The 27,082-nt window shown below is 45.1% G+C and overlaps 1 protein-coding gene across 4 annotated transcripts in view; it reads left to right on the top strand.

Annotated features, from left to right (window-relative positions):
* The window catches only part of SEMA5B (semaphorin 5B), a 750,739-nt gene that overhangs the window by 188,088 nt on the left and 535,569 nt on the right, over positions 1-27,082 (top strand). The gene's annotated exons all lie outside the window — the stretch shown is intronic.

The following is a 27,082-nucleotide window of genomic DNA, read 5'->3' as shown; positions in this document are numbered from 1 at the left end:
TATACTACGACCAGCAATCGCTTCAGACTGGATGTGCAGCGCTGAGGGGGCTTGGTCGGATTTCCTGACTGAAAATTTTGATACCCTTGACAGGGACAAGATTTTATTGTCTATAGAGCATTTTAAGGATGCATTTCTATATATGCGTGATGCGCAGAGGGATATTTGCATTCTGGCATCAAGAGTAAATGTGATGTCCATATCTGCCAGACGAAGACACGACAGTGGTCAGGTGAGGCAGATTCCAGACGGCACATGGAAGTATTGCCGTATAAAGGGGCGGTCCATCGGACCTGGTGGCCATGGCAACAGATGAAAAATCCACCTTTTGTTCCCCGAGTCACATCTCAGCAGAAAAGGACACAGTCTTTTCAGTCTCAGTCCTTTCGTCCCCATACGGGCAGGCGGGCAAAGGCCAGTCATATCTGCCCAGGGGTAGAGGAACGGGAAGAAGACTGCAGCAAGCAGCCCATTCCCAGGAACAGAAGCCCTTCACAGCTTCTGCCAAGTCCGCAGCATGACGCTGGGGCAGTACAAGCGGACTCAGGTGCGGTAGGGGGTCATCTCAAGAGTTTCAGCACGCAGTGGGCTCACTCGCAAGGGGACTCCTGGATCCTACATGTAGTATCCCAGGTGTACATTGGAAATTCGAGACGTCTCCTCCTCACAAGTTCCGGAAGTCTGTTTTACCAACGTCTACCTCCGACAGGGAGGCAGTATTGGAAACAATTCACAGGCTGTATTCCCAGCAGGTGATAATCAAAGTACCCCTCCTACAACAAGGGAGGGGGTATTATTCCACACTATATTGTGGTACTGAAGCCAAACGGCTCGGTGAGATCTGAAATATTTGAACACTTACATACAAGCGTTCAAATCAAGATGGAGTCACTCAGAGCAGTGATAGCGAACCAGGAAGAAGGGGACGAGATGGTGTCACTGGATATCAGGGACATTTACCTACATGTCCAAATTTGCCCTTCTCACCAAGGGTACTTCAGGTTCGTGGTACAGAACTGTCACTATCAGTTCAGACGCTGCCGTTTGGATTGTCCACGGCGCCCCGGGTCTTTACCAAGGTAATGGCCGAAATGATGATTCTTCTTAAAAGAAACTTGGACGCTTTCCTGATAAGGGCAAGGTCCAGAGAACAGTTGGAGGTCGGAGTAGCACTATCTTTAATAGTTCTACGACAGCACGAGTGGATTCTAAATATTCCAAAATAGTAGCTTTTCCGAGGACACGTCTACTGTTCCTAGGGATGATTCTGGACACAGTCCAGAAAAAGGTGTTTCTCCCAGAGGAGAAAGCCAGGGAGTTATCCGAGCTAATCGGGATCCTCCTAAAACCAGGAAAAGTGTCAGTGCATCATTGCACAAGAGTCCTGGTAAAAATGGTGGCTTATTACGAAGCAATTCCATTCGGCAGATTTCACGCAAGAACTCTTCAGTGGGATCTGCTGGACAAATGGTCCGGATCGCATCTTCAGATGCATCAGCGGATAACCCTATATCCAAGGACAAGGGTGTCTCTCCTGTGGTGATTAACAGAGTGCTCATCTTCTAGAGGGCCACAGATTCAGCATTCAGGATTGGATGCTGGTGACCACGGAGGCCAGCCTGAGAGGCTGGGGAGCAGTCACACAGGGAAAAAATTTCCAGGAAAGTGTGATCAAGTCTGGAGAATTCTCTCCACATAGATGGAGCTAAGAGCAAAATTATAAGGCTCTAAACTTAGCAAGACCTCTGCTTCAAGGTCAGCCGGTATTGATCCAGTGGGATAACATCACGGAAGTCGCCCACGTAAACAGAAAGGGCGACACAAGAAGCTGGAGGGCAGTGAAAAAACTGCAAGGATTTTTCGCTAGGCGGAAAATCATGTGATAGCACTGTCAGCATTGTTCTCTCCGGGAGTGGACGACTGGGAAGCAGACTTCCTCAGCAGGCATGACTTCCACCTGGGAGAGTGGGAACTTCATAGGGAAGTTTTTCCGCATGATTGTGAGCCATTGGCAAAGACCAAAGGTGGAAATGATGGCGTCCCGCCCGAACAAAAAACGGGACAGGTATTGCGCCAGGTCATGAGACCTTCAGGCGATAGCTGTGGATGTCCTGGTAACACCGTGGGTGTAACAGTCGGTGTATGTGTTCCCTCCTCTGCTTCTCATAACCAAGGTATTGAGAATTATAAGACATAGAGGAGTATGAACTATACTCGTTACTCCGGATTGGCCAAGAGGGACTTGGTACCCGGAACTTCAAGAGATGCTCACAGAGGACTAAGGGCCTGGGGAGCTAAGAAGGGACTTGCTTCAGCAGGTACCATGTCTATTCCAAGACTTACCGCGGCTGCGTTTGCCGGCATGGCGGTTGAATGCCGGATCCTGAAGGAAAAAGGCATTCCATAAGAGGTCATACCTACCCTGGTCAAAGCCAGGAAGGAGGTGACCGCACAACGTCATCACCACATGTGGTGAAAATATGTTGCGTGGGTGAGGCCAGGAAGGCCCCACGAAGAAAATTCAACTAGGTCGATTTCTACACTTCCTGAAAACAGGAGTGTTTGAGCCTAAAATTGGGGTTCTTTAAGGTTTTAAGTTTCGGCCCTGTAGAATTTCTTCCGAAAAGAATTGACTTCAGTTCCTGAAGTCCAGATTGTCAAGGGAGTATTGCATATACACCCCTTTTTGTGCCTCTAGTGGCACCGTGGGATCTCAACATAGTGTTGGGATTCCTTAAAATCATATTGGTTTGAACCGCTCAAATCTGTGGATTTGAAATATATCACATGGAAAGTGAACATGCTGTTGACCAATATCTCACATGGACAGTGACCATGCTGTTGGTCCTGGCCTCGGCCAGGCGATTGTCAGAATGGGCGGCTTTGTCTTACAAAAGCCCATATTTAGTTTTCCATTCGGACAGGGCAGAACTGGGACTCGTCTCCAGTTTTCTTCCTAAGGGGGTGTCAGGGTTTTCACCTGAAACAACCTATTATGGTGCCTGCGGCTTCTAGGAACTTGGAGGACTCCAGGTTACTAGACGTTGTCAGGACCCTAAAAATATATATATATATATATATAGTTTAGGACGGCTGGAGTCAGAAAGTCTGACTTGCTGTTTATATTGTATGCACCCAACAAGATGGGTGCTCCTGTGTCTAAACAGACGATTGCACGTTGGATCTGTAGCACAATCCAACTTGCACATTCTGTGGCAGGCGTGCCACAGCCTAAATCTGTAAAGGCCCACTCCACTAGGAAAGTGGGCGCATCTTGGGCGGCTGCCCGAGGGGTCTCGGCATTACAACTTTGCCGAGCAGCTACGTGGTCAGGGGAGAACACGTTTGTAAAATTTTACAAATTTGATACTCTGGCTAAGGAGGACCTGGAGTTCTCTCATTCGGTGCTGCAGAGTCATCCGCACTCTCCCGCCCGTTTGGGAGCTTTGGTATAATCCCCATGGTCCTGACGGAGTCCCCAGCATCCACTAGGACGTTAGAGAAAATAAGAATTTACTTACCGATAATTCTATTTCTCGTAGTCCGTAGTGGATGCTGGGCGCCCATCCCAAGTGCGGATTGTCTGCAATGCTTGTACATAGTTATTGTTACAAAAAAATCGGGTTATTCTTGTTGTGAGCCATCTTTTCAGAGGCTACTTCGTTTTGTTATCATACTGTTAACTGGGTTCAGATCACAAGTGGTACGGTGTGATTGGTGTGGCTGGTATGAGTCTTACCCGGGATTCAAGATCCTTCCTTATTGTGTACGCTCGTCCGGGCACAGTACCTAACTGAGGCTTGGAGGAGGGTCATAGGGGGAGGAGCCAGTACACACCATGTGACCTAAAAGCTTTTTTAGATGTGCCCTGTCTCCTGCGGAGCCCGCTATTCCCCATGGTCCTGACGGAGTCCCCAGCATCCACTACGGACTACGAGAAATAGAATTATCGGTAAGTAAATTCTTATTTTTTAGATGCATGAAACATGATTTTGAGACAGATTGAATGTGGGGAACAAAGGACAGTTCAGAGTCAAGAATGATATCTAGGCAACATGCTTCTGGTAGTGTTGATTGTTGAGTTCTCAACAGTGATAGAGATATCAGGTTGGTAACTATTATTGGTCGGTGGAAATATAATTAATTCTGTTTTGGAAATATTAAGTTTGAAGTAGCGAGATGGCATCGATTCATCACTAAACCTCTATATAGTATAAAAGCTTATAATATTATATAATACATGTTCCTATACTGCTATATTAATATTCATTTTTATACAGGATGCTCTCCAATATCCAAAATTCAGAAATACAGATTTTTTTGAGCACGACTGAGATTGTGACACCTTCGCTTTCTGATGGTTCATTGTTTAATGTACAAAATTATTAAAAATATTGTATAAAATTACCTTCAGGCTGTGTGTATATGGTATATATGAAACGTAAAAGCATTTCGTGTTTGACTTGTGTCCCATCCCGAAGATACTGTATCTACTTTTAGTATGCAAATATTCCAAAACATGGAAAATTCCAATATCCAAAATACTTGTGGTGTCAAGCATTTTGGGTATGGGAGACTCAACCTGTATATCATATACAATACTATACCAGTATATAATATACTGTATACCTTTATACTACTATATGGCTCTGTAATACACATACGTATACGTAATACATCCAGAAACTGAATAACCCCATTGCTGAGAAAGCGTATACTGTCCAGGATTAATGTAATTTGTCTTAACCAGAGCAGTACAAGTGTTTTTGCTTCTATAAGACACTGGAAGTTTTTGGTACAGAATTACATGAGCGAGGGATAAATTGCTCTACAAGCAGCACTAAACGTGTTACACTGCTTGGCAAGATTGTTTTGCCAATAGCTGAATGCTGTAATACTTTTTAATTTAGTTTTCTACTCCTGGGCAGCACGTGGATAACACCCATAAAATATAATTTGCAACAAATTGACGTTATAAATTGAAGCAGTTGCCTTTCAGAGTCTGTCTGGAGTGTGGAGATTTATTGTGTCTTTCGGGAAAGCCTGAGTCTGATCGTTGGCTTCAGCAAATTTCACTGCTGCAAAGAAATAGGTTTCCAACTTGAGCCTGGCTGAGGCTGGTACGTGGGCTCCTGCTAGGGATCAAGGCATAGCACCATCATGCTGCTGTCATTGGTTCTGCCATGTTGCCTGGTAGAGGTGTCAGACCTACTCTATGTTGGCGACGTGTTTCTGCCGCCTCTATTTTATGGTACCTAGAAGCCTAATTGTATTGGAAATACCTTACTTACGGATTGTATTATTAGGAGAGTATAACTTATTTATTGCCTAATGATACTTCCTTCTTTCTAATATGCAAATGAAAAATAAGTTATTTTTGCGACAATTGGAAAAATAAATCAGCCATTATTTACCATGCATATAAACAATATAACCCACCCAAATCTAAATCTCTCTGCACATTTTACATCTGCCCAACCTGGAGTGCAGCATGGTTTTGCACATTAGTGTGCATTTTTGGTTTGCAAGCAAACCTGAATAACCCTCTAAGTCATGGGTTGATGAATAATTGTGAGTCAACATGGCGGAGATAATCTATTCAGACATGGGCTGATATAAGCAAACAAGTTCTCTGTTTGTAGACAGTACCTGTTCCATGGTCACAACGCATAGCCTTTGTTTGTCCTGTTCCTGGTATACTTTGGAAGCCTATACTTACATTTCTAACAGTGTAAATGCAAATTCTGTTGTCCAGAGACCTATTCAAGACTGGGACATGAACTGATTTGTCGACTGGGTTCACTTTGGTTTGGTCTTACTACATGTTCTTGAACTGTCTTCATACTGATGACCCTTTATGTTCACCCCCTCTACTTTTCTCCTTTTCGTCACTGCCTTCGTATAGGATAGGACACATTTATATATGCACTGCTGATAGCTTCTTTGAGCATCATGTCACCTTTCCATTATACCTCTGTATATAAAAATTCAATTAAAAAATAGAATTCTAAAAAAAAAAAAAAAAAATAAAAAAAAATGAAATTTACAAAAGGAACTGAATGTAAAAGTTTCTGTGGTCTATGCAGAACAGGGTGCAATTTGCTCCTGGAAAATACCATGTTGCAATGCAATGGGTTCAAATGCTTGTCTTTTTCTTGCATTCTCCATCCTCTCACGTATCCCCTGAATAATCAAAAAATGATCGTTGGGTGGTATGGATAAACGCTCTTTTTACAGAATAACAGGTACAGTTTATGTGGACACAGACACATTCAGTTTTACAGGTTTAAACACTGTTCAGCATATTTATTATTAAAATATAATTGTGGCAGATAAGCAATGCTATCTCAACGATACTGGTCCAGAGTCGTATGGGTTAACCTAAAAATTAACCAAGCCAGTATTTGGGGATAAGTACATGAATGAACCGGCTTGCACAGGTGCAGTGGAACTAATAGCCCAGATTTCTGGTCTTTAAGGTACATTAAGAAAATAAATTTTGTAATACGTTACTCAAACAGGCATTTTTTTAATGATTGACACCCTGAGATAGCGATAACAAAGCCATTATTGTCGCTTTACCACTGTAATGCTTGTTAAATAGGTTTCCACATGCAAATCTTATCCTATACATTTGTAATTAACGGCAGTAAAGCCTTGATGTATAGGACAACCTTTTTTTTTTACAGAAACACCCATTTTTTGGATGACCATAGAGCTTTTCAGCCTTTGATAAATATTTCCCATAAATGTAGGAAATATATACGATTTGCCGGTGGACGGAATGCTTGCCGTCATTATCCTGACAGCGGCATCCCGCCTACCAGAATGCCGGCAGCATGGCGAGCGCTAAGAATCCTCGCTGCGCTTGCCACACTGCGGGCTCGGTGGCTTGCTGCGCTCACCACAGAATCTATTCCCACTCTAAGGGTGTCGTGGACACCCACAAGTGGAAATAGCCCTGTAGCGCTGGTATTCTGACTGCCGGTATAGTCGAATGTTGGGATTTCGGCGTCGGTATCCTGAATGCTGTAATCCCGTCATCTGGAATGTTAACCGCAACCCAAATGTATTTCTGCCTGACCTGTAACCGGTGACTGAGGGGAACATTTACTAAGCAGTAATAAGGGCAGAGAAGTGAGCCAGTGGAGAAGTTGCCCATGGCAACCAATCAGCACTGAAGTCACATCTATAATTTGCATACTATAAAATGATACAGAGCTGTTGATTGGTTGATGGGGAAATTTCTCCACTGGCTCACTTCTCCACTCTTATCACTGCTTAGTAGATGTACCCCTGAGTCTGTTACCCCTCTCTTCCGACATGACCACCAACCTGCCATTTGCATCGTCATTCTGCAGAACATGCTGGAAGAGGGATTGCGCATGTGATTTCTATAAACACTTTCTTTGTTTAGGATCAGACCTAGCGTTTATTATCACTGTGACAGGCCTGTTCCCTTTTAAAGGCAATGTGAATACGGGAATAGATTACTGAGACAAAATAATAACACATAGAATGCTACAAAAGAGAGACTCCTCTAACCTCATAATCACTTCCATTCTTTTCCTTTGTGCATTGATATTGCAGCCTGAGAAACTGGGGCAGTGGGTAAATACTCAGCCCCCTACCCGCCCTGCACATGAAAAAGTTGGTTAAACATGATTTTTTTCCCCTTTATAGTCACGATTGTTGGAAGCTCCAATCTGGTTTTGTTCTCCATAGGAAAAAAAAAGAGAAAAATAATTGAATTAAGCAGAAGACAAATGTTTGTGTGCAGAGAGGAAACGCACTGTGAATATTCAAGACAAGGTCTTTCCATCTGTGATGGGCTTCTTTTCAGAGGCAGCCAGCTGCATGCAGATTCCTGGGAGCTGACATCACCCAGGGGGGAAAGAATGGAGACTCAGGACCAAGTTTTCTCTGCTCCTCTTGATAAATGGGACAAAACAAAATGAAGCAATATCACAGTGTTTTCTAATTTTACATGTACGTCTGCTGCTGTCCATGAATGACTTCACTTTGCTGAAAATGTTTTGTAACTCCCTTGGAGAAAATGGTGATTTATCATTAATTTTATATTTCACCATTTCATTGTTTCTGATGATATTTCCCTACTAAAGATGTATCCTTCTAAAAAGCAAACTTCCTTGTAATAAAATTTGCTGTTTTTACGGTCAGATTTTAGATAAAAATTGTAAAACCTAATAATACAAAATTTTGATTAATACAATTACCGAGGGACATTATAATGTGTAATTACAGTGCCTTGCTAAAGTATTCACCCCCCCCTTTGCATTTTTTATGTTTAGTTGCCCCACAACCTGGAATTAAAATGGATTGTTTGAAGGTTTGCATCATTTCATTCACAGAACATGGCTACAACCTTAAGATGTTTTTATTTTTTTTTATTGTGAAGCAAACAACAAATAGGACAAAAGAACAGAACACTTCAGTGTGCATAACTATTCACCCCCCTAGGCCATTCCAACACATTTAAATGTTTCCCCTTAAACCACGCGAGTGTTGCTTTAGCAGTATGCTTCTGGTCATTGTCCTGCTGGAAGGTGAACCTCCGTCCCAGTCTCAAATCACAGGCAGACTGAAACAGGTTTTGCTCAAGAATATCCCTGTATTTAGTACCATCCATCTTTCCCTCGACTCGAAACAGTTTCCCAGTCCCTGATGCTGAAAACATCCCCACAGCATGATGCTACCACCGCCATGTTTCACTGTGGGGGTGGTGTTCTTGGGATGATGGGATGTGTTGGGTTTGCGTCAGATATAGCGTTTTCCTTGGTGGTCGAAAAGTTAAATTTTAGTCTCATCTGACCAGAGCACTTTCCTTCATAAATTGGGGAGTCGTCCACATGCCTTTTAGCAAACTCAAAAAGTGCCTTCTTATTTTTAACACTAAATAATGGCTTTTTCTGGACACTCTTCCATAAAGCCCAGCTCTATAGAGTGTACGGCTTATTGTGGTCACATACGCAGATACACCAGTCTCTGCTGTGGAACTCTGCAGTTCCTTCAGGGTTACCTTTGGTCTCTGTGCTGCCTCTCTGATTAATGCCCTCCTTGCCTGGTCTGTGAGTTTTGGTAGCCGGCCCTCTCTTGGCAGGTTTGTTGTGGTACCATGTTCTTTCCATTTGAAGATGGTGGATTTGATGGTGCTCTGGGAGATCATCAAAGATGTGAATATTTTTTTTATAACCCAACCCTGACTTGTACTTCAACGTTGTCCCTGACTTGTTTGGCGAGCTCCTTGGTCTTTATGGTGTGATGCCTCTTGCTTAGTGGTATTGCAGCCTCTGGGGCCTTTGAGAAAAACTATGTTTATACTGACAGATCATGTGACACTTTGATTGCACACAGGTGGACTTCATTTCACTAATTATTTGACTTCTGAAGGTAATTGGTTGCACCAGTACTTTTGAGAGGCTTCATAGCAAAGGGGGTGAATACATATGCACATGTCAATTTTCACATTTTTACTTATAAAAATTATTTTTTGTATACATTTTTCTCATTTCACTTCACCAACTTAGACTATTTTGTGCAGCACATAAAATTCAGATAAATTTTTTTAAAAAATGACAGGTTGTAATGTAAGAAAATAGGTAAAAGCCAAGGTGGGGTGGGGTGGGGGGGTGTGTGTGTGTGTGTGAATACTTTAGCAAGGCACTGTAGTTTCCCGGGAAGTAATATCTGAATGATCGCCCTACAGTTTTATATTTACTAAAAAAAAATCACTTTAAAATCACAGAGGGATTGTGGGATTGAATCCTGCTGAATTACTAAGCACAAAACCACCACAGAAAAACCACACTTTTTTACAGAAACAACCATCCCAAGTATACAAACTACCAGATTTACCAAGGGGCTAGCTTGAAACCCATACCTAAAATTGCCCAAAAAATTGAGTTGATTCACACAGAGTGCAGCCATGTGCAGCCGTGTCCCTCTGTGCTGCCGTCTCTGTAATTATGTTAAAATATGGAGAAAAAAATAGCTTGGGTTCCTCTCACAAATTCATAATTGTCTGTAGGCCTTAAAGCCTTAGCTGGTATTGCTAGAATTGGGGTGGGGGTTAGTGTTTGAGCGAAGATTGTGGGGTCCCCACAAATTTCCAGTAACCAGCAATAGGCTTTATCAGCAAGGGCTGGTGGCACCATAGCAGTGGGGATCTATGTCGATGACGCTGCTGGACCTTATACTTATCGACAGACAAATAGACAGAGTTCTTCTCTTGTACCCTTAGTTTTAACGTATGTAATGTCTGTCCATGTGTGTTAAATGACATTTCCACCTCAGGACATCTTATTAGTTTGTTCATGTGATCCTGCAACTTTTACTAAATATTTTGCTGTATTGCTGCCTACATCAGTTTATTTTACTAAGGACTTTATCTAGTGAGTAGGGTTTTCAATTCAAAACAAAACAAAGAGACGTACATAGACAAACTGAAGTGATTCAGTAGAAGTAATTATAATAGAAAGTTTCTTTTATGGAGATACACTGATTGCGTATTACTCTCCCTTGTCTGGGCACTCTATGAAAAAGCTGGTATGTTCTTGTAGGATAGTATGGGTGTAATCACATAGAGACGGAGCTTGTCTCCTTAGACGCTATCCATAAACAAAGGTCCAGTACATAGGTACGGGCTCAGCCAGGCGAAACGTGTTGATCCCGGAGCACATCAAACGTCTTTCTGCAGACACCTGAGCTTCACCCCCAAGCAGCATGGAAAAGACCCAGACCAAGGGAAAACGCACTGCCAGTGGTGAGTAAAAAGGATTGCACATCCCATACACCACTGCAGAAAAGGTAAAGTGACTAAGGAGACAAACTCCGTCTCTGTGTGATTACACCCATACTATCCTACAAGGACATACCAGCTTTTTTGCATAGTGCACCTGGACAAGGGAGAGTAAAACGCAATCAGTGTATCTCCCTAAATGAAACTTTCAATTATAATTACTTCTATTGAATCACTTCTGTTTGTCTATGTAAAGTCTCTGTTTTTGTTTTGTGTTGTCTGTTATTTTATTTTAGTTTGTTTGGTCTGGCAGTTAAGCCTTATTACAAGTATATTAGTATAGCCCATATACTACTTGAACCCGGGTGCATTAACTTTATATGTATTTAAAAAAAAAATCAAATAAATTCTAATTCTTTGAAAAAGCTCTCAGGAAACAGAGCGAAACTGGTTAGATATACCCTGCTTGTTCTTTTACTATTGTGGATCTATTGCTTGGTGTCCGCAGTGGATGACAATTTGTTTGGAGACATCAATCTTGCTGACCGCAAGCCACAGAGGTGTGCCCCTGTACTGATGCTGTATGGTGATTCTGGGAATAGCAGCTCTGTGTAACGGAGATTTCAACCACCTGCCTGGTGATAAGTAAACGTGGTCATATATGTAAACCGCTTATTCTCTGGGGATGCGGAGTACACAGTCAAGCAGCATGGCATTCATGCACCTGTGATCTTACTCAGGTCCAAGGCACTAATGCGATCTCAGCCCAGGAAATCCCGTTAACCTGACCAGCAATTACATGACTTTGGAAATCTGCTCCCACTTGTTGTTTACAGATCCATTTGGACACATAATTGTTTACACCCAAAAAGAAAACTACTGTGACTTTTACACTTTTAGCCTCTTGTACTTTTACACTAATTAGCTAGTAAAGGGGAGAAATCTAAAAATCCCTGGAGTGTACTGTAGACATGATATGTTTTGTTTTATTTTTCTTTGTGTCATAATGCTTTTATATGCCATCTTATTGTGATCTTTTGTAGCATTACGGCTTTTATATGCCATCTTATTGTGATCTTTTGTAGCATTACACATCTAATAGCAACCGGTTGCATACTTTTTATTGTTATATAGGGGGTCATTCCGAGTTGATCGCTCGCTAGCAGGCTGTGTATATAAGGTGTATATGAAACATAAATGAATTGCGTGAATGTACACACACTTTGTTTAATACACAAAGTTATTAAAAATATTGGCTAAAATGACATTCAGTCTGTGTGTATAAGGAGTATATAAAACATAAATGCATTCTGTGCTTAGACTTGGGTCCCATCGCCATGATATCTCATTATGGTATGTAATTATTCCAAAATACGGAAAAATCTGATATCCAAAATACTTCTGGTCCAAAGCATTTTGGATAAGGGATACTCAACCTGTATATAGAAGTATTTTAGAGAATTTGAGGTTTTAGAAACATATATAAAGATGTAGAAGAAGTCAGCTCTATCCTCCTGTGTGAATGGAGGAACACTTTCCCTGTTTTCCACCCTTGTTTTCTGTAATGAAATTTGGCATGGAGGAAAAGGTTGGGTTTCCTTTCGAGTCAGCAGTACTATACCTGTGGGTCTGTTGAAAGCATCTCGGCAGCACATGCCAGTACATTGGGGCTCTAGGAGAGGAAACACATTTACATGTGGAATGAGATTTATTTTGATAATAACTCATTATTGTAAACATGTTGGTGGTAGCATCCAACATTCTTACCTTTGGTTGCTCCAAGGTCTACATTTCCCACCCTTTCTTGCTCACTTAGTCACCCAATTTTTTGTGTCATAGGCATTAATATTTTGTACTTTTCTGGACAAAATATGTTTTTGTGTGCTGATGTTTTGATAACCTTACAGAACATGTGCAGCCGCAAAGTGATATTATCTAGAGTAACTTCTTGTGTACCTTGCACATAGTTTATGTTACAAGGAGCCTGATTGCCCCATCATCACATTTGTTCATAAGGTGGGGCTGATGCAGAGTTAAATGCAAGTCTGCCACAATCGCATGCACGTACATAAATTGCTGTATTCGTCTGCCTGCAGAGTTGTATGCAACTCTCAATCTGGACTGCTCCTATCTATATGCTTATTTTTATAGCCAAAATCACTGTCAGTGTGCCCTTGTACCAACTCTATTGCTGGAACAAAAGATCCATACTTACAAGTAGGCACAACTCTGCATAGCCCACACTTGTTTCATGGCCTACACTTGTATCATGGCCCGCAGTTGTGTCATGGGCCGCAGTTGTGTCATGGCCCGCAGTTGCGTCACAGCCCACAGTTGTATCATTGCCCCCATGTGTTTCATGGCTCACAGTAGTGCCCTCTTTGAACGCAGCATTAACAAGTAAGCCCCATTACAGCCAAGTTACACACCTTCAGTAGAGCTGTGTTCAGTCTGTGTCATGGTGTATTGTCAGTATTTGCATAGTTATTGAACATAAGCAATAAAACGAAGATACGCTCTGCAAATGGACTTCTGTTCAACTCTTTGTTATCCCCATTGACACAGACCAGCCTCATTCTTTTCGACAATGATTCTTGTCCCTTCTGCACTATTATATTAGCAATTTAAAGATACAAGTTTGTTCTCCAGAACTTCATAAAAGTAAATTAATTGTATGTAAATATTAGCTTTCCGCACATCCCAGAAAACTGTTACTTTTTCCCTTTTATTTTAATTGCCTGCTCACTAAGGCGTAGATTGATTAATTGAGGTTTTGAGTACATTGTGTGCGATATGTTTGCCGGGTTGATGCCTGTGTAATATTATTACAATACAATTTCCATTGTTGTGAGATTGTATATCAGGTCCTCTGTCTTCTCTCATTGGCAACCACAGGTAGGTTTGTTAACTTTTAAGACTGACTGACTGACATAGACTGATGTCCATATTCAGCCGCTGTTTCATTTTACACACATCTCAGTTTTACTCTTAACCAATGATATAAAACAGTCTGTGTACTGTTTTTATATCACCTTCCTTTAATTTGAACAGACATTAAAAAGACATTAGGCTGAAACATGAATTCTTTTAAATGTCATTTTTGTTTTCTAAAATGCTTATTATTCAGTAGCCAATAAAGCTTTGTAGGTCAATTTCCATCTGTCCAAGTTAAGGCGGCATTTATATTATAGTAACATTCCTATTAAATGCTAAAGTGTAACTGAACCGCACATTGGTCCTCATTCAGATGTGGTTGGAGTTGCTACCTCTGCTGCTTACACATGGAAGCAGCAGCTACAGCACTAATATGGTAATGCAGCAGGAGGCGTCACGCCACCTGCATGCATTACTGATCCGAGCTGCATCCAAGAACACAGTATCGGATCATCTGTGTCACCATCAGTGGACTGCATGACCCATGGGGTCGTGTTAGCCTGCCGCCGCAGCAACATCAAAAGCTCTAGTAATTTTTTGTTCTTGGATGGAGAGCCTGGCCTCGTTCCTCCTCCGCAACCGTGGCGAGAAATGGAATCTGTCTCTGCCCCCCAATGGCATAAACTGTCAATCACTGAAAGACTGATCTACAGTACATAGGCAGCATGGGTCCAGCGCATTTGCCACTTCTACAACCAGACCGGAATGACCCTCACTCACCTTTACTGGAGAAGTTTTCCTTGGGGTGCCATGGTTTCTATGAAACAGAACTTTGCTTATTCAGGGGTTGTGTTAACCTGTCCAGACAAAGATGTCTGCCTCATGTAGGTGCAACCCTGTGTTCCTAAAGTAATCTGCTAACTATCTGCTTGCCAATCCTTATTGGTTCGCAAGGCCGCACAGTCTGTGCACGGTGTACAGAATCCACTATACAGCAGCTTTGGAGCCCTGGGGAAATCTGTTTCATTTCCCAATTCCAGGGACTGCATTAAGAGGAATGATAGCTCCGTTACAGTGCAACATTTAGCTTTGTCTGTGCCTTTAATAAATGTCAAATACATATAACAAATTAAATGCACAAGGCATGTGGAGGAGTTAGCATTCCAAGAGCACTTCACAATCATATAGTAAGGATTTATGGAACATATATGCCGACTTTTTGGCTGCTCCATCCGGGAGAGAGCCGCCAGGTTGGCTCACCTACATTACCGGCATTGCAAAGTGGTGGGCGGGGCATAATGATGTGATTCATCACGAATCGTGTCATCACCCCGCTTACTGATCCTCTTGGTGCGGGCGGGTGCAGGGGGTGCGAGCAAATTTCGGGCAGCTTGCCCACTTTTCCGGATGACCAGGAGTGCCACTCGATTTTCAAGAGCCTCCCTGCCATTCTGGGAGAGTAGGCAAGTATGACGTGTTATTTTTTAAGTAACTTAATGTTTTTCATATCTGTATGTCACCTCATACAAGATGGGGAACATTTGTATACCGAAATAAATGAAAAATTCATATCAGAAAGATTTGGTTACAAAAACACATATTTGTAGACAGTGGCCGTAAATATGAATATTAACTCAATTTTGTATATTTATTGTCACTGTTTAACAAGGAAGAATATATAAAACTAAAATGGAATGAAGCCGAATAGGACACAATTCCACACAAAACACTGGCTGTGCTTATTTCCCTGTAATTCAGGTTCCTAATGCACCCAAATTAACATGGCACAGACATGTCTTTTCTTACTGTTGCTTCACTCGTGCTAAAGAGCCCCTCTAAGCGCTAGGTCCTGTGTGACATGGCTGCGTCGAGCATCTTTTTCACTCAAAATGAGCGTCTTATTCGCATACTATAATTAAAACACATAGAAGCCAGCTTACACTGATCAGTTTGCTGTGTGACATTTATACATCTGTGTACAGCCGAGTCTGAATCTGTATTAAAAAGGCTGTGATGTGAGCAGCTGTGGCATTTCTACATGCAACGTTCTGTTGTACTTCATCCCCTACTGTACATATGTAAAACCTATTTGTATACGGTTAAAGTCGCATCTTAGCATCTCTAGTACATTGTGAGCACATTTATCGTGGATTCTGAGATGCCAATAAGATGCAAAATGTAAAGAAAAATATGGTACCCTTCTCTGAGCATCTCAGTCTCACCGGGCATCTCATGCCTTATGTCGTATGGACACCCAGTAAGTGAGGACACATCTGTAAGTGGGAGATACAGTCCTATATCCGTTTCACTCTTAAAACCTAAAAAGGAAGCACTTGGCAGATTTTAAGGCCTGAGCAAGGTCACAAGGTTGTCCCATTTTTTCACTTTAAAGGTATAAAAGTATGGAAGCCCCACCCATGGCATGTTCATACACAAACTGTACTAGAAAAATCAAGCCTATGGTTGCCCTCATTAAGAAATATGAGAGTGTGCAAATGTTATGTGTGTGCTGTAAAAAAGTGGTGCCAATATCTTCAAGGAAGAGCAAAGACTCAGTGCCAAAGTCTTTGTTACTTCTGTGCATTTGCCATATTTCTAGTAATTATCTTTGGAAATATGGTGCAGATCCACTGCAATAGTTCTAAATATATTAATAGGCTACTGAATATGGTAAAATTTGGACTTTCTGTTGGAATTACCAGGGATCCATGATGTGCCAAGTAATTTCTCATAATTTCTGTTTGAAAGATGACCTTTTAGTCCCATCCTTATCTTACACCAGCACTGGATTGGGAGAACAATATGTGTATTCTTTACAATGTTAAATTAAATGTGGTTGTTTTCTTTATATTTAATGTTACGTTCTAGGTGGAGAGGGTGTTACGTTCTCTGTGCTCCGAACGTAAGATACAGAGTGGGTAAGTCCCGAGGACAGGAACGTGATGCTGTAATACGGACGAAGTCCAGTAGTAACCCCTAGGACCCTAACTCCGTTGTCCCACCCGCGTGGTTAGTCTACGCCTGCGAGACTATGTGTTCTTGGGCCCACGGCAGCCGCGTTTGAAGGGCGGATTAAGTCTGCCCAACTCCGACGCCCCCCGGTCTTAGTATGAGACAAGGCGTAAGCTGAGATGGTATGAGAACAAGGGGACCTCTAACTAAACCAAACACAGAGCTAGGGGCTACTACAGAACTAAAAACTAAGCGTATGTGCGGCACGGCCGCCAAAAGAAAAGACAACAAAGGTAATACTGTCCGCACCCTACACGGCACCGTTGTTTACCTGGGAGGACAGCTATGGCGGAGAACCTCTGCAAAAACACCAGCAACGAGTATAACAGAACTTCTACGGCCAAGGCCGCAAGACGCGGCAAAGGTGAACAGGAACCTTGAGATCTCAGACACAGGTTTCTACCAACTGGAAGGCTGGAGGGACTCCAATGATTGGCTTCCGAACACCAGGACTCAGTACCACAGGAACAAGGTAGACCAGACCACAGAACTCCGGACGGGGAATTCTCCAGAGCAGGAACAGCTCACAGGAAGCTATCACCGGCGTCTGTGTAAGGCACTGAGGGAGAATATAACAGGTCTCTGTACCAATGGCTGCAGAGAACCTAATTTGAAAATGTCGTGCAGCTGCCCTGCTGCACGACCACACGCTGACAGGTGCTGATTATTTAGATGGCAACGGGGAACACGGTCTGCCTGTGGCGTCCCCGTTGCTATGGACCCGGCGTCTCAGTGCGCACAGCGTCCTGTCGTTGCCAGGCGCCGATGCGGGGAACAGGAGGAGGCGCGGCGGACATGTCACGCCGGGACCGCAACGGTCGGGCGCTGGCAAGAGCCGCCACGCCTAACAGTACCCCCCCTTGAGGAGGGGTTAAAGAACCCCTATATCCGGGTTTATGAGGAAATTCCTGAAAGAACAACCTCTTAAGTCTAGGGGCATGTAAATCCTTGTCCAGGACCCAAGACCTTTCCTCTGGGCCGTACCCTTTCCATTGAACCAAAAAAAAGAGCCGACCACGAGAAAATTTAGAATCTAAGACCTTCTCCACTAGAAATTCTTGTTGACCCTGAACATCCACCGGAGGTCTTCCCTGGGAAATTTTCTGAGGAAATCTTCTGGAAAGAACATATGGCTTCAATAGAGACCAATGAAAAGTGTTACCGATTTTAAGTGACTTTGGCAACTGCAGCCAAAAAGCTGCAGGATTGACTTTTTTGACAATAAGGAGTGGTCCAATAAATCTGGGTCCCAATATAGCCGAGGGTTGTCGGAGCTTGATGTTGCGGGTTGACAACCACACCTTATCCCCTACCTTAAATGTGCACGGGCGTCGGACCCTATCAGAAAAAAAATTCTCTCGGAAAGCAGCCTTCTTAAGAGCAAGGTGTACCTTCCTCCAAATAACTCTGAGACGGGAGGTTAAGGTCAACGCAGAAGCTGGATAATGGGGAGTAAAGGAATTGGCTCTAGGGTGAAAGCCCAGCACCGAAAAGAATGGAGTCTCCTTGGTGGAAGAATGGCAAGATTTATTGTAGACAAACTCGGCCAGAGGAAGAAAATCTGACCAATTGTTCTAAAGTTTTGCAGTATAAAGAAGTAAATATTGTTTTAGTGACTGATTCACACGTTCAGTCTGCCCGTTAGACTGTGGATGGTATCCAGATGTTAAACAGAGTTTCATGCTTAACGAGGCACAAAAACGTTTCCAAAAACGGGCAATAAACTGTGGTCCCCGGTCTGAGACTATATCCACGGGTAAACCATGAAGCCTGAAGACATGGCGGAGAAACAGAACTGCCAGAACTTGAGTGGAGGGTAATCGGGGTAAAGCAATGAAGTGGGCCATTTTGATGAAACGGTCCACAACTACCCAAATTACCCGGAACCCGGATGAAAGAGGAAGATCCACCACGAAATCCATGGAAATGTGTGACCATGGCCTGAGTGGAATTGCAAGAGGCATGAGTTTCCCAACCGGCAAGGATCGGGACACTTTCTGCTTAGCACAATCCTGACAGGAAAGGACAAATTCCCTAACATCCTTGGAAAGATTAGGTCACCACACCGAGCGAGAGATTAACTCCAAGGTTTAGCAATACCAGGATGACCAGCAACCTTACTATCATGAAACTCTCCGAGGACACTGCCTCTCAAGAACTCAGGAACGAAGAGATGACCAACAGGAGTATCACTGGGAGCCTGGTGCTGAACGTGGACAAGCTGTGTGAACAAATCCTGTGTGAGGCCGGCCCGGATAACGGACTTTGAGACAATGGGAGTTGCGGAAGAGTGGTTATTGTGAGCAGGAAGAAAAAAACGTGACAGGACATCGGCCTTGATATTCTTAGAACCGGGCCTGTAGGTGATGATGAACTTGAATCGTGTAAAAATTTAGCCATTTTGCTGATTCAATATACTGTAGATTCTTGTGGTCAGTGAACACCGTAATGGTATGCTTCGCTCCTTCAAGCCAGTGCCTCCATTCCTCAAAAGCCCATTTGACTGCCAGCAACTCTCGATTACCAACATCATAGTTGGATTCAGCAGAGGAGAATTTCCTGGACATGAAGGCACAAGGGTGTAACACCAGAGACTTGGGGTCTTCCTGAGAAAGAATGGCTCCCACTCCAACCTCTGAGGCATCCACCTCGACAATAAAGGGAAGATCAGGGTTGGGGTGTCTGAGAACTGGAGCTGAGACAAAGGCCTGTTTCTCTAACGTCCTAGTGGATGCTGGGGACTCCGTAAGGACCATGGGGAATAGACGGGCTCCGCAGGAGACAGGGCACTTTAAGAAAGAATTTGGATACTGGTGTGCTCTGGCTCCTCCCTCTATGTCCCTCCTGCAGACCTCAGTTTGAATCTGTGCCCGTACGAGCTGGGTGCTACTTAGTGAGCTCTCCTGAGCTTGCTAAAAAGAAAGTATTTTGTTAGGTTTTTTTATTTTCAGAGAGATCTGCTGGCAACAGACTCTCTGCATCGTGGGACTGAGGGGAGAGAAGCAGCCCTCCTCACTGAAGATAGGTCCTGCTTCTTAGGCTACTGGACACCATTAGCTCCAGAGGGATCGTACACAGGATCGCACCCTTGGTCGTCCGATCCCGGAGCCGCGCCGCCGTCCCCCTCGCAGAGCCGGAAGACAGAAGCCGGTGACAGAAGCAAGAAGACTTCGAAATCGGAGGCAGAAGACTCCAGTCTTCATATGAGGTAGCGCACAGCACTGCAGCTGTGCGCCATTGCTCCCACACTAAACCCACATACTCCGGTCACTGTAGGGCGCAGGAAGGGGGGGGCGCCCTGGGCAGCAATTAGAGACCTCTTGGCAAAAGTGGGCATATATACAGTTGGGCACTGTATATATGCATGGGCCCCCGCCATATTTTTACACAGAAACGCGGGACAGAAGCCCGCTCCTGAGGGGGCGGGGCTTCTTCCTCAGCACTCACCAGCGCCATTTTCTCTCCACAGCTCCGCTGAGAGGAAGCTCCCCAGGCTCTCCCCTGCAGAATCACGGTAGAAGAGGGTAAAAAGAGAGGGGGGCACATAAATTTGGCGCAAAAACAATATATACAGCAGCTACTGGGTTAACACTAAGTTACTGTGCGATTCCTGGGACATATAGCGCTGGGGTGTGTGCTGGCATACTCTCTCTCTGTCTCTCCAAAAGGCCTTGTGGGGGAACTGTCTTCAAAAAGAGCATCCCCTGTGTGTGTGTGGTGTGTCGGTACGCTTGTGTCGACATGTTTGACGAGGAAGGCTATGTGGAAGCAGAGCGGGAGCAAATGAATGTGGGTTCGCCGCCGACGGCGCCGACACCTGATTGGATGGATATGTGGAAGGTTTTAAATGATAATGTTAATTCCTTGCATAAAAGGTTGGATAAAGCTAAAACCTTAGGACAGTCGGGGTCTCAGCCCATGCCTGATCCTATGTCGCAGAGGCCGTCAGGGTCTCAGAAGCGTCTACTATCCCAAATTGTTGAGACAGATGTCGACACGGATTCTGACTCCAGTGTTGATGGCGATGATGCAAAGTTACAGCCTAAAATGGCTAAAACCATCCGTTACATGATTATAGCAATGAAGGATGTGTTGCACATCACAGAGGAAACCCCAGTCCCTGACAAGAGGGTTTATATGTATGGGGAAAAAAGGCAAGAGGTGACCTTTCCCCCTTCACATGAGTTAAGTGAGTTATGTGAAAAGGCTTGGGAATCTCCAGATAGAAAACTGCAGATTTCCAAACGGATGCTTCTGGAGTATCCTTTCCCGCCAACGGACAGGTTACGCTGGGAATCCTCCCCTAGGGTAGACAAAGCTTTAACACGCTTATCCAAGAGGGTAGCCCTGCCATCACAGGATACGGCCACCCTAAAAGATGCTGCGGATAGAAAGCAGGAGGGTATCCTGAAGTCCATTTATACACATTCAGGTACCCTACTAAGGCCGGCGATTGCGTCGGCCTGGATGTGTAGTGCTGTAGCAGCATGGACAGATACCTTATCTGAGGAACTTGATACCTTGGACAAGGATACTATAATATTGACCCTGGGGCATATAAAAGACGCTGTCCTATATATGAGAGATGCTCAAAGAGACATTAGCCTACTGGGCTCTAGAATAAATGCAATGTCGATTTCTGCCAGAAGGGTCCTGTGGACTCTGCAATGGACAGGCGATGCCGACTCAAAAAGGCACATGGAGGTTTTACCTTACAAGGGTGAGGAATTGTTTGGGGACTGTCTCTCGGACCTGGTCTCCACAGCTACGGCTGGAAAGTCAAATTTTTTGCCATATATTCCCTCACAACCTAAGAAAGCACCGTATTACCAAATGCAGTCCTTTCGATCACAAAAAGGCAAGAAAGTACGAGGTGCGTCCTTTCTTGCCAGAGGCAGGGGTAGAGGAAAGAAGCTGCACAATACAGCTAGTTCCCAGGAACAGAAGTCCTCCCCGGCTTCCATTAAATCCACCGCATGACGCTGGGGCTCCACAGGCGGAGCTAGGCCCGGTGGGGGCGCGTCTCTGAAATTTCAGCCACAAGTGGGTTCACTCCCAGGTGGATCCCTGGGCTATAGAGATTGTGTCTCAGGGATACAAGCTGGAATTCGAAGAGATGCCCCCTCACCGTTACCTCAAATCGGCCCTGCCAGCTTCCCCCTTAGAGAGGGAAATAGTGTTAGCTGCAATTCACAAATTGTATCTTCAGCAGGTGGTGGTAAAGGTTCTCCTCCTTCAACAGGGAAGGGGTTACTATTCGACCATGTTTGTGGTACAGAAACCGGACGGTTCGGTCAGACCCATATTGAATTTAAAATCCCTGAACATATACCTGAAAAGGTTCAAGTTCAAGATGGAATCGCTCAGAGCGGTCATCGCAAGCCTGGAAGGGGGGGATTTTATGGTGTCTCTGGACATAAAGGATGCTTACCTTCATGTCCCCATTTATCCACCTCATCAGGCGTACCTCAGATTTGTGGTACAGGATTGTCATTACCAATTCCAGACGTTGCCGTTTGGTCTCTCCACGGCACCGAGAATATTTACCAAGGTAATGGCGGAAATGATGGTGCTCCTGCGAAAGCAAGGGGTCACAATTATCCCATACTTGGACGATCTCCTCATAAAGGCGAGGTCCAGAGAGCAGTTGCTGATCAGCGTAGCACGCTCTCGGGAAGTGTTACAGCAGCATGGCTGGATTCTAAATATTCCAAAGTCGCAGTTAATTCCTACGACTCGTCTGCCCTTCCTGGGCATGATTCTGGACACAGAAGACCAGAAGAGGGTTTATCTCCCGATGGAGAAGGCTCAGGAGCTCATGACACTGGTCAGAGACCTATTAAAACCAAAACAGGTGTCGGTGCATCACTGTACGAGAGTCCTGGGAAAGATGGTGGCATCATACGAGGCCATTCCCTTCGGCAGGTTCCATGCGAGGACCTTTCAGTGGGATCTGTTGGACAAGTGGTCCGGATCACATCTACTGATGCATCGGCTGATCACCCTGTCCCCCAGGGCCAGGGTGTCTCTCCTGTGGTGGCTGCAGAGTGCTCACCTTCTCGAGGGCCGCAGATTCGGCATTCAGGACTGGGTCCTGCTGACCACGGACGCAAGCCTCCGAGGGTGGGGAGCAGTCACACAGGGAATAAATTTCCAAGGTCTGTGGTCAAGTCAGGAGACTTGTCTTCACATCAACATCCTGGAACTAAGGGCAATATACAACGCCCTACGACAAGCGGAGAGCCTGCTTCGCGACCGACCGGTGCTGATTCAGTCAGACAACATCACTGCAGTGGCTCATGTAAACCGCCAAGGCGGCACAAGGAGCAGGGTGGCGATGGCGGAAGCCACCAGAATTCTTCGCTGGGCGGAGAATCACGTAAGTGCACTGTCAGCAGTGTTCATTCCGGGAGTGGACAACTGGGAAGCAGACTTCCTCAGCAGGCACGACCTCCACCCGGGAGAGTGGGGACTTCATCAAGAAGTCTTCACGCAGATTGCAAGTCGGTGGGAACTGCCACAAGTAGACATGATGGCATGCCGCCTCAACAAAAAGCTACAGAGGTATTGCGCCAGGTCAAGAGACCCTCAGGCGATAGCTGTAGATGCTCTAGTGACACCGTGGGTGTTCCAGTCGGTCTATGTATTTCCTCCTCTTCCTCTCATACCCAAGTTGCTGAGAATCATAAGAAGAAGAGGAGTGAGAACAATACTCATTGTTCCGGATTGGCCAAGAAGGACTTGGTATCCAGAGCTGCAAGAAATGCTCACAGAGAACCCATGGCCTCTGCCTCTAAGACAGGACTTGTTGCAACAGGGGCCCTGTCTGTTCCAAGACTTACCGCGGCTGCGTTTGACGGCATGGCGGTTGAACGCCGGATCCTAGCAGAAAAAGGCATTCCGGGTGAGGTTATTCCTACGCTGATAAAGGCTAGGAAGGACGTGACGGCTAAACATTATCACCGTATATGGCGAAAATATGTTGCTTGGTGTGAGGCCAGGAATGCCCCTACGGAGGAATTCCAGCTGGGCCGTTTCCTTCACTTCCTACAGTCGGGAGTGACTTTGGGCCTAAAATTGGGTTCCATTAAGGTCCAGATTTCGGCCCTATCCATTTTCCAAGTTCAGAGGTTTGTAAAGGGAGTGCTGCATATTCAGCCCCCTTTTGTGCCTCCAGTGGCACCTTGGGATCTTAACGTGGTGTTGAGTTTCCTGAAGTCACACTGGTTTGAGCCACTTAAAACCGTGGAGTTAAAATTTCTCACGTGGAAGGTGGTCATGCTATTAGCCTTGGCTTCAGCTAGGCGTGTGTCAGAATTAGCGGCTTTGTCACATAAAAGCCCCTATCTGGTTTTCCATATGGAAAGGGTGGAATTGCGGACCCGTCCGCAATTTCTGCCAAAAGTGGTGTCATCTTTTCATATGAATCAACCTATTGTGGTGCCTGTGGCTACTCGTGACTTGGAGGATTCCGAGTTGCTAGATGTGGTCAGGGCTTTGAAGGTTTATGTAGCCAGAACGGCTAGAGTCAGGAAAACTGAGTCACTGTTTATCCTATATGCACCCAACAAGCTTGGTGCTCCTGCTTCAAAGCAAACTATTGCTCGCTGGATCTGTAACACGATTCAGCAGGCTCATTCTGCGGCTGGATTGCCGCTGCCAAAATCAGTAAAAGCCCATTCCACAAGGAAGGTGGACTCTTCTTGGGCGGCTGCCCGAAGGGTCTCGGCATTACAGCTTTGCCGAGCAGCTATTTGGTCGGGTTCAAACACTTTTGCAAAGTTCTACAAGTTTGATACCCTGGCTGAGGAGGACCTTGTGTTTGCTCATTCGGTGCTGCAGAGTCATCCGCACTCTCCCGCCCATTTGGGAGCTTTGGTATAATCCCCATGGTCCTTACGGAGTCCCCAGCATCCACTAGGACGTTAGAGAAAATAAGATTTTACTTACCGGTAAATCTATTTCTCGTAGTTTGTAGTGGATGCTGGGCGCCCGTCCCAAGTGCAAACTTTTTTTCTGCAATGCTTGTTATATAGTTATTGCTTACATAAGGGTTATGTTATAGTTGCATCGGGGTTGATCTGATGCTCTATTGTTGTTCATACTGTTAACTGGGTAAGTTTATCACAAGTTATACGGTGTGATTGGTGTGGCTGGTATGAGTCTTGCCCTGGATTCCAAAATCCTTTCCTTGTACTGTCAGCTCTTCCGGGCACAGTTTCTTTGACTGAGGTCTGGAGGAGGGACATAGAGGGAGGAGCCAAAGCACACCAGTATCCAAATTCTTTCTTAACGTGCCCTGTCTCCTGCGGAGCCCGTCTATTCCCCATGGTCCTTACGGAGTCCCCAGCATCCACTACGGACTACGAGAAATAGATTTACCGGTAAGTAAAATCTTTTCTCTGACGTCCTAGTGGATGCTGGGAACTCCGTAAGGACCATGGGGAATAGCGGCTCCGCAGGAGACTGGGCACAAAAGTAAAGCTTTAGGACTACCTGGTGTGCACTGGCTCCTCCCCCTATGACCCTCCTCCAAGCCTCAGTTAGATTTTTGTGCCCGGCCGAGAAGGGTGCACACTAGGGGCTCTCCTGAGCTTCTTAGTGAAAGTTTAGTTTTAGGTTTTTTATTTTCAGTGAGACCTGCTGGCAACAGGCTCACTGCATCGAGGGACTAAGGGGAGAAGAAGCGAACTCACCTGCGTGCAGAGTGGATTGGGCTTCTTAGGCTACTGGACACCATTAGCTGCAGAGGGACCGAACACAGGCCCAGCCTCGGAGCTCGGTTCCAGAGCCGCGCCGCCGGCCCCCTTACAGAGCCAGAAGCAAGAAGAGGTCCGGAAAATCGGCGGCAGAAGACATCCTGTCTTCACCAAGGTAGCGCACAGCACTGCAGCTGTGCGCCATTGCTCCTCAGCACACTTCACACTTCGGTCACTGAGGGTGCAGGGCGCTAGGGGGGGGGCGCCCTGAGCAGCAATAAAAACACCTTGGCTGGCGAAAATACATCACATATAGCCCCCAGGGCTATATGGATGAATTTTAACCCCTGCCAGATTCCACAGAAAAACGGGAGAAAAGGCCGCCGAGAAGGGGGAGGAGCCTATCTCCTCAGCACACTGGCGCCATTTTCTCTCACAGCTCCGTTGGAGGGAAGCTCCCTGGCTCTCCCCTGCAGTTACTACACTACAGAAAGGGGTTAAAAAAGAGAGGGGGGCACTAATTAGGCGCAGTATAACAATACAGCAGCTATAAGGGGAAAAACACTTATATAAGGTTATCCCTGTATATATATATATAGCGCTCTGGTGTGTGCTGGCATACTCTCCCTCTGTCTCCCCAAAGGGCTAGTGGGGTCCTGTCCTCTATCAGAGCATTCCCTGTGTGTGTGCTGTGTGTCGGTACGTTGTGTCGACATGTATGAGGAGGAAAATGAGGTGGAGGCGGAGCAATTGCCTGTAACAGAGATGTCACCCCCTAAGGAGTCGACATCTGAGTGGATGAGCTTATGGAAGGAATTATGTGAGTCAGCTCTTTACAAAAGATTGATGACATGAGACAGCCGGCGACTCAGCCTGTGCCTGTCCAGGTGTCTCAAAAGCCATCAGGGGCTCTAAAACGCCCGTTACCGCAGATGGCAGATACAGACGCCGACACGGATACTGACTCCAGTGTCGACGATTAAGAGACGAATGTGACTTCCAGTAGGGCCACACGTTACATGATTGAGGCTATGGAAAATGTTTTTACACATTTCTGATAATACCAGTACCACTAAAAAGGGTATTATGTTGGGTGAGAAAAAACTACCTGTAGTTTTTCCTGCATCTGAGGAATTAAATGAAGTGTGTGATGATGCGTGGGTTTCCCCCGATAAAAACTGTTAATTCCTAAAAAGTTATTAGCATCATACCCCTTCCCGCCAGAGGATAGGGCACGTTGGGAAACACCCCTAGGGTGAATAAAGCGCTCACACGCTTGTCTAAACAGGTGGCACTACCGTCCCCGGATACGGCCGCCCTTAAGGAACCTGCTGACAGAAAGCAGTAAAATATCCTAAAATGTATATACACTCACACGGGTGTGATACTGCGACCAGCAATCGCCTCAGCCTGGATGTGCAGTGCTGGGGTGGCTTGGTCGGATTCCCTGACTGACAATATTGATACCCTAGATAGGGACAGTATATTACTGACTATAGAGCATTTAAAAGATGCATTTCTATATATGCGTGATGCACAGAGGGATATTTGCAGACTGGCATCAAGAGTAAGTGCGCTGTCCATTTCTGCCAGAAGAGGGTTATGGACAACACAGTGGTCAGGTGATGCTGATTCCAAAAGGCATATGGAAGTATCGCCTTATAAAAGGGAGGAGTTATTTGGGGTAGGTCTAACAGACCTGGTGGCCACGGCAACGGCTGGAAAATCCACCTTTTTA

The sequence above is a fragment of the Pseudophryne corroboree genome, chromosome 7 (assembly GCF_028390025.1).
Source record: "Pseudophryne corroboree isolate aPseCor3 chromosome 7, aPseCor3.hap2, whole genome shotgun sequence".
NCBI lineage: Eukaryota > Metazoa > Chordata > Amphibia > Anura > Myobatrachidae > Pseudophryne > Pseudophryne corroboree.
Note: the sequence above shows the minus strand (reverse complement) of the source record. Positions and strands in the feature narration are given on the sequence as shown.